The 9,636-nt window shown below is 34.7% G+C and overlaps 1 pseudogene; it reads right to left on the reverse strand.

Moving 5' to 3' along the window:
• Nucleotides 1-1,001: 1,001 nt before the first annotated feature.
• The window catches only part of LOC137652105 (uncharacterized), a 13,866-nt pseudogene continuing 5,231 nt past the window's right edge, over nucleotides 1,002-9,636 (reverse strand).

Consider the following 9,636-nt stretch of genomic DNA (forward strand, 5'->3'; position numbering starts at 1 on the left):
GACCTGGAACTGTGACATCGTCAACATGGTCAACCAAACAGAAGTTCGTGATGCCAACGTACATTTGGTATATATTCAAAATATATACTAAATTAAAAATGAAGTAATTACTCAAAAAATGTCCATAAAATATACAATTACCAAATAGTGACACTTTTGAGTAATTACTTCATTTTTAAATTAGCATATATTTTGAATATATATCAAATGCACGCTGGCATAACGAAATTCTGTTTGTTTGACCATGTTGACGATGTCACAGTTCCAGGTCGTATAGTGAGGAAACCAGGCTAGATATTTATTTATAATTATATAATTTTTTTTTATGTAATTTTAACTTGTTTCCCATGTGGCGAATTGTTTTAAATTATGAAAAAGTAATAGAGGAAAACAATAGCTATAATTTGGCAATATACGGAGAGCGTTGTTTTGTAAATAAATACCTAATATCTACACAACTTAAAAAAAAAAATGGGACTAGAAAGCATAAAATAAATTAAATACATTATAAGTTTTATTTCGCCCAAAAAGTAGAAATACAATAAGTGTTTCATCCCTCTAAGACATACTTACTAACTCCTGTTAAGAACAAAAGGGGACTTTTCTGTTCTTAGTTCCTCCCAGCCTGACGAAGGATTCAACTGAGTTTGGTTGGTACTACTAGGGCTAAAACCAACACCAGTTATCCACCACACAAAAAATAATGGGGGACAATAGGCTTATATCCGACCCGCCAACTTTCTTTTTTTGAATATAGTCAGAATTGTCTCCCAGAAATAGGCCTATCTGCTATGCAGTAAGCCTTTTTACACACATAAAAATAATGGGGAACAATAGGCTTATATCCCACCCCAAAACTTTTTTTTTTATATATAGTCAGTATTGTCTCCCAGAAATAGGCCTACAGTATATGCTACGCAGTAAGCCTTTTTCAACACATAAAAGTAATGGCGGACAATAGGCTTATATCACCCCCCCCCCCAACTTTCTATTTTTGAATATACTGTAGTAAGAATTGTCTCCCAGAAATAGACCTATCTGCTATGCAGTAAGCCTTTTTACACACATAAAAATAATGGCGGACAATAGGCTTATATCGGCCTCCCATCAACTTTCATTTCGTAACCATAGTCAGCATTGTCTCCCAGAAATAGGCCTATCTGCTACGCAGTAAGCCCTTTATTTATTCTTGTGTCCTTTGCTCGCACACGGCATACCAATCGTAGGAGCAAGGATGCGTCCAAAGGTGGAAATTTTCTCCAGAGTCCCCGTCCATATAGCTGCAAGTTCCCGACTTCATTGATGGGTTTCCTGAAGCTTCTTCTGAAGGATCTACCTTTCTTCCGCTTAACCATACTCCTTCCTTCACGCCCACCCATAGGTACTTATTTCTGTCTGTTGGAAATAGAAGACGCGAAAGTTTGTTATTATTATTATTATTATTATTATTATTATTATTATTATTATTATTATTATTATTATTATTGTTGTTGTTGTTGTTGTTGTTGTTGTTGTTGTTGTAGTTGTTGTTAAAATTATTATTATTATTATTATTATTTTTACTTCCTAAGCTACAACCCTAGTTGGAAAACCAGGATGCTATAAGCCCAGGGGCTCCAACACGAAAATAGCCCAGTGAGGAAAGAAAACATGGAAAAGTGAAATATTTTACCAAGAGTAACAAGATTAAGGTAAATATCTCCTATACAAACTATAAAAACTTTAACAAAACAAGAGAAAGAGAAATAAGAGAAGAGTGTGCCCGAGTGTACCCTCAAGCAAAAGATCTCTGACACAAGGCAGTGGAAGACAATGATACAGAGGCTATGGCACTACCCAAGACTAAAGAACAATGGCTTGATTTTGGAGTATTCCTTAAGGAACTATTCCAAAGGAAGGGAGGCTATTATTATTATTATTATTATTATTATTATTATTATTATTATTATTATTATAATTATTATTATTATTATTATTATTAGCTTGAGTTATAACCTTATGGGCCAGCTCTAGGTGAGTTTGTAATTTTAATATAATGGTTTAGTTATAATAATAATGATAATGATAATAATAGTAATAATAATGATAGCAACAATAATAATAATAATAATAATAATAATAATAATAATAATAATAATAATAATAATAATAATAACAGCATCAGCAACAACGATAATAATAATAATAATAATAATAATAATAATAATAATAATAATAATAATAATAATAATAATAATAATAATAATAATAACAACAACAACAACAACGAGAAGGAAATTATACGAGTCCCTATCTTATGAATACTCTAACCTAACCAGAAAACGAAACTCCAATATTACATTAAAACACGCACAAGAACTTCCATTTATAATACCCAAATGATCATGCTAACCTATTCATGAATACACTACAAGATGAAAAGAAATCACCATTTTTTTTTTTTCACCTGCTTGGTCCGTATCAAGGTAATGCTGGGCCAAACGAAAGTAGTGCTGGGGGTTAATGGCCACGAAGAGATCGCCTCCTAATTCTTTGCAGGACTCTCGGCTCTCGTCGAATTCTTGCTCGTCTTCGTGGATGTGGATGCAGCCGACTCCCCTGATGGCTTCGAAACTATCGTAGCACTGCAAATCCTCGTTTACTGCAAGGAGTTTCATGGGGTTAGAAAGGTATTGGTGATGTGCCCTTGGCAAAGAGTTAGAAAGGCTTTGGTAGTGTGTTAGAAAGGTTCTGATGGTGTGCCTGGTGATGTACCCTTGGCAGAGTGTTAGAAAGGCTCTGGTGATGTACCCTTGGCAGAGTGTTAGAAAGACTATGGTGATGTATTAGGAATGTTCTGGTGGTGTGCCTGTGATGTGCCCTTGGCAGAGTGTTAGAAAGGCTCTGGTGGTGTACCCTTGGCAGAGTGTTAGAAAGGCTCTGGTGGTGTACCCTTGGCGGAATGTTAGAAATGCTCTGGTGATGTACCCTTGGCAGAGTGTTAGAAAGGTTCTGGTGGTGTTCCCTTGGCAAAGAGTTAGAAAGGCTTTGGTAGTGTGTTAGAAAGGTTCTGGTGGTGTGCCTGGTGATGTACCCTTGGCAGAGTGTTAGAAAGGCTCTGGTGATGTACCCTTGGCAGAGTGTTAGAAAGACTATGGTGATGTATTAGGAATGTTCTGGTGGTGTGGCTGGTGATGTGCCCTTGGCAGAGTGTTAGAAAGGCTCTGGTGGTGTACCCTTGGCAGAGTGTTAGAAAGGCTCTGGTGATGTACCCTTGGCAGAGTGTTAGAAAGGTTCTGGTGGTGTTCCCTTGGCAAAGAGTTAGGAAGGCTCTGGTGGTGTGTTAGAAAGGATCTGGTGGTGTGCCTGATGATGTACCCTTGGCAGTGTTAAAAAGGTTTTGGTGATGTGCCCTTGGCAGTGTTAGAAAGGTTTGGTGATAAGCCATTGTTAGAGTGGTAGAAAGGCACTGTTGATGTACCCTTGGCAGCGTTAGAAAGGTTTTGATGATAAGCCCTTGGCAAGGATTTAGAAAGGCTCTTGTGATGTACCCTTGACAGAGTGTTAGAAAGGTTCTAGTGGTGTACCCTTGGCAAAGAGTTAGAAAGGCTCTGGTGATGTACCCTTGGCAGTGTTAGAAAGGTTTTGATGATAAGCTCTTGGCAAGGATTTAGAAAGGCTCTTGTGATGTACCCTTGGCAGAGTGTTAGAAAGGTTCTGGTGGTGTACCCTTGGCAAAGAGTTAGAAAGGCTCTGGTGATGTACCCTTGGCAGTGTTAGAAAGGTTCTGGTGGTGTACCCTTGGCAAAGAGTTAGAAAGGCTCTGGTGATGTACCCTTGGCAGTATTAGAAAGGTTTTGATGATAAGCTCTTGGCAAGGATTTAGAAAGGCTCTTGTGATGTACCCTTGGCAGAGTGTTAGAAAGGTTCTGGTGGTGTACCCTTGGCAAAGAGTTAGAAAGGCTCTGGTGATGTACCCTTGGCAGTGTTAGAAAGGTTTTGATGATAAGCCCTTGGCAAGGATTTAGAAAGGCTCTTATGATGTACCCTTTGCAGAGTGTTAGAAAGGTTCTGGTGGTGTACCCTTGGCAAAGAGTTAGAAAGGCTCTGGTGATGTACCCTTGGCAGTGTTAGAAAGGTTTTGATGATAAGCCCTTGGCAAGGATTTAGAAAGGCTCTTGTGATGTACCCTTGGCAGAGTGTTAGAAAGGTTCTGGTGGTGTACCCTTGGCAAAGAGTTAGAAAGGATCTGGTGATGTACCCTTGGCAGTGTTAGAAAGGTTTTGATGATAAGCCCTTGGCAAGGATTTAGAAAGGCTCTTGTGATGTACCCTTGGCAGAGTGTTAGAAAGGTTCTGGTGGTGTACCCTTGGCAAAGAGTTAGAAAGGCTCTGGTGATGTACCCTTGGCAGTGTTAGAAAGGTTTTGATGATAAGCCCTTGGCAAAGAGTTAGAAAGGCTCTGGTGATGTACCCTTGGCAGTGTTAGAAAGGTTCTGGTGGTGTACATACATACACACACACACACACACACACATATATATATATGTATATATATATATATATATATATATATATATATATATATATATATATATATATATATATATATATATATATATATAGCTCCAGAGACTAAATACAATTAATAAGACATTGATGCCTTGTAATCTTCCACCGGCCAAGATTCAAAATAAAGCCATTTCAAACAAGCCTGAGTGAATTTTCTGAACTTTGTTTTTCCTCATTCTTTTCTTCAAATATGCCTCAACTCTGTAATCTCAATATATATGGAAGCCTTCATTTGTTATTTCAAAGGTTTTCCAGCAGTCAAGGCTTCATGGCAAAGCTTAATGGGAATATGTAGTTATTTCCGTAGTTGACAACTCATGACTTTCCCGTCAACTATGATTTTGGACATTCTATTCATCTGTAAATCCTCTTAACAAGGATTCTCTTAATTTCTCCAGGTGAATCATAATAATTAAAAGAAATATATATCAGTTACATAAGAATTGTTAGTCATTCAGAATTATAACACTGATAATAATCTCACCTTCACAATCCATTCCATCCCCTTCACTGAAATACGCACAGGTACATTTATAACTGCCTGGGGTGTTCTCGCAAGCCGCGTACTTGTGACATCCGACTCCCTTAGCACATTCGTCGATGTCTGTCAAGAAGAAACAATAAAATAACTTACTGACGAAAGGACTATTATGTTTATATTTTATCTTACTGAAGAAAAGACTATTATGATATCATATTTTATGTTACTGAAGAAAGGACTATTATGAGATTATATTTTATCTTACTGAAGAAAGGACTATTATGAGATTATATTTGATCTTATTTACTGACGAAAGGACTATTATGAGATTATATTTTATCTAACTGAAGAAAGGACTATTATTAGATTATATTTTATCTTATTTACCGACGAAAGGACTATTATGACATTTTATCTTACTGATGAAAGGACTATTATGATTATATTTTATCTTACTGACGAAAGGACTATTATGACAAATTTTATCTTACTGATGAAAGGACTATTATGACATTATATTCTATCTCACTGACGAAAGGACTAAAGTATTATGAGATTATATTTCATCGTACTCTCTGACGAAAGGACTATTATGGAATTATATTTTATCTCACTGACGAAAGGACTATTATGAGATTATATTTCATCGTACTCTCTGACGAAAGGACTATTATGGAATTATATTTTATCTCACTGACGAAAGGACTATTATGAGATTATATTTTATCTTACTTACTGACAAAAGGACTATTATGAGATTATATTTTATCTTACTGACGAAAGGACTATTATGAGATTATATTTTATCTTACTGTCGAAAGGACTATTATGAGATTATATTTTATCTTACTGAAGAAAGGACTATTATGAGATTATAAGTTATCTTATGGACGAAAGGACTATTATGAGATTATATTTTATCTTACTGACGAAAGAACTATTATGAGATTATATGTTATCTTATGGACGAAAGGACTATTATGAGATTATATTTTATCTTACTGAAGAAAGAACTATTATGAGATTATATGTTATCTTATGGATGAAAGGACTATTATGAGATTATATTTTATCTTACTGGCAAAAGGACTATTATGAGATTATATTTTATCTTACTGACGAAAGAACTATTATGAGATTATATGTTATCTTATGGACGAAAGGACTATTATGAGATTATATTTTATCTTACTTACTGACGAAAGGACTATTATGAGATTATATTTTATTTTACTGACGAAAAGACTATTATGACATATTTTATCTTACTAATGAAAGGACTATTATGAAATTATATTTTATCTTACTGACGAAAAGACTATTATGAAATTATATTTTATATTACTTACTGACGAAAGGACTATTATGAAATTATATCTTATATTACTTACTGACGAAAGGACTATTATTAGATTATATTTTATCTTACTGGCGAAAGGACTATTATGAGATTATATTTTATCTTACTGGTGAAAGGACTATTATGACTATATTTTATCTTACTGAAGAAAGGAATATTATGAGATTATATTCTATCTTACTGAAGAAAGGACTATTATGAGATTATATTTTATCTTACTGACGAAAGGACTATTATGAGATTATATTTCCTCTTACTGACGAAAGGACTATTATGAGATTATATTTTATCTTACTGAAGAAAGGACTATTATGACATTATATTTTATCTTAAACATAAAATTCAAAGGTTCTGGTTCCTCCGCAAAATAAGTTTGCGGGCACTCTATCGCCTTATAGGTAGATGCAAAGCTTCTAAGCTTATTCATATTATTGTAATCAAGCTTATTTTACATATACTAAAGTTATTGTCGAAGGTTTGAGTTTGATCGTCTCTCATTGGACCATTAGGCTGACTTTTTTTTTTTTTTTTTTTTTTTTTTTTTTTTTTTTTTTTTTTTTTTTTTTTTTTTTTTTACAATTTTCTTGAATAATTTCAAATATTTTAAACATCATGCCTCCAATCATAACATATCAATCGTTACTAGTCACGAAAAGTGACTTTAACGTTTGTGATAATTCCAATGCATTGGATATAAATGAGATAATAGAATATTTGAGAAAATAATAGATTAATAACGAAAATATGTCTCTCACAGCTTACACAACTATGGTGGAGTTTTATTACATTAAAAAGGGGAACTGTAATACCTTCACACGTATTATTATCGTTCCTGTAATATCCCTCGATGCAGCGACACCTGTAACTGCCCATCGTGTTGATACAATTAGCATTTGGGCCACAGATATCTTCTTCTTCACACTCATCGACATCTGGAGGTGAGAGATTAGAATTAATGATAATTTGCCAAACATAAGGAATATAGGGGTACTCAGTAGAGCGCAGACCTCCGCCGCGGTAGCTTTATCTCTCGACCTTTTTCTCAACCTTGACCTTAACATGTATTAATTGGCGTGGATTTTCACACTCTCAAATATGAATCAAGTTTTAAGTCTCTGTGACAACGATGTCCAAACTTGTGTAGAAGGGACACCCAGTAGAGCGCAGACCTCCGCCGCGGTAGATTATCTCTTGACCTTTTTCTCAACATTAACCTTAACATGTATTAAATGGCGTATATTTTCATACTCTCAAATATGAATCAAGTTTTAAGTCTCTTTGTCAACGACGTCCAAACTTATGGCTGATTACGTGAATTGGACATTTTGCTTGACCGTGACCTTTACCTTTGATCTTGACCTTCCAAAATTTAATAATTTCCAGCTTTTTTACATAACAATTAATCCATACAAGTTTCATTACTACGATTAAAATTGTGGGCAGGACGCTGTTCACAAACACACACACACACACATACATATTCTGGTTCCTAATTGCTCACTCCGTAAAGTAAGTTTGTGGGCACTTTATCACATAATAGATAAGTGGAAAGCTTCTAAGCTTGTACTTATTATTATTATTATTATTATTATTATTATTATTATTATTATTATTATTATTATTATTATTATCATTATTATTATTAATAATAAAAATAATAATAATAATAATAATAATATTATTATTATTATTATTATTATTATTATTATTATTATTATTATTACTTGCTAAGCTACAACCTTAGTTTGAAAAGCAGGATGCTATAAGGCCTGGGGCCCCAACATGGAAAATAACCCAGCGAGGAAAGGAAACAAGGAAAAATAAAATATTTTAAGAAGAGTAACATTGAAATAAATATTTCCTTTATAAGCTATAAAATTTTTAGCAAAAACAGAGGCTATGACACTACCCAAGACTAGAGAACAATGGTTCGATTTTGGAGTGTCCTTCTCCTAGAAGAGCTGCTTACCACAGCTAAAGAGTGTTCTATTACAGTAATTAAGTTTTCTTTTTAGCTATACCATAAACAACATTTTTAATGAAAATTTTTATTTTATCCCATTCTACCTTGAAATCAGTTGTGATAATATCTTGTTATTAGATTTGGCAGAGTATTGTTGTAAGTTTGTCACAGTTTAAAACATTAACATTTGTATTTATGATCAGGAGTTGATGTTACTCTCTTTAATTTCACACACAAAGCTTTGCAACATCTCTAATTCATTGTATGATCACAATATCTGTTTTTCTGTCTTAAGCAAAGTAATTCACACACACACACACACACACACACCCCCACCCACCCTTGGTGAAATGTGGAGTCAATTTTCCGCAGACTTTTCTACCCTACTTTTTATATACTGTATATTCTTCTCAATGTGACAATATCTCTGACACTCGAAGCAATTTAACACATGTTATCTGTTACGTATGCCATACGTTTCCCATCGTAATAAATTTATCATGAATGGCTTCTCGAATTACAGCTGCGTGAGTAATGATATGAATATATAACATGTTACCATTAGACATCCGAAGGACTAAAATAATACTTATCAAGGCTTTCAAGGAGTTAAAGACTTTATTGTTTTCTAAGTGCTTCAATAGTCTGTATTTGATAATGAACGCGGATTACGCTGTGTGATATTCTAAATACCTAAGAACGTCGTGCTCAAACTCATTAGTTTCTTTGGTCACTGCAACCTCACCATCCTTGTGAGCTAAGGTTGAGGGTTTGGGGAGCCTATAGGTCTATCTGCTGAGTCCTTAGCAGCCATTGCCTGGCTTAATCTATCTTAGTCCTAGTATGAGTGGAAAGGAAGCTTGGGTGCTGATCATATGTGTATATGGTCAGTCTCTAGGGCATTGTCCTGCTCGATAGGGCAATGTTACTAGCCTTGCCCCTGCCATTCATGAGTGGCTTTTAAACCTTTAAACAGAACTTAGAGTAAAATATGCTTCGTTCTAGGAGGAGATTTCTTCGTTACAGCTTCATTCAGAAATTCAATTTATTTTCGTGTGATATCCATTCTAGATTTCTCAAATGACTCGAAGTGCTTCGTAAAATGCATCGATTTCAAGTCAACGATCCCTGAACAATTTGCCAAGTCACCAGCTGGCTCTTCTCGTAAATGATCTTGTTCAGTCATTTTACCAGCTGGCTCAGCAAGCGTCGCTTCGTGTCCAGTAATCAACCGTCTCTCTCTCTCTCTCTCTCTCTCTCTCTCTCTCTCTCTCTCTCTCTC

Source organism: Palaemon carinicauda, chromosome 13 (genome assembly GCF_036898095.1).
Source record: "Palaemon carinicauda isolate YSFRI2023 chromosome 13, ASM3689809v2, whole genome shotgun sequence".
In the NCBI taxonomy this organism is placed as follows: Eukaryota; Metazoa; Arthropoda; class Malacostraca; order Decapoda; family Palaemonidae; genus Palaemon; species Palaemon carinicauda.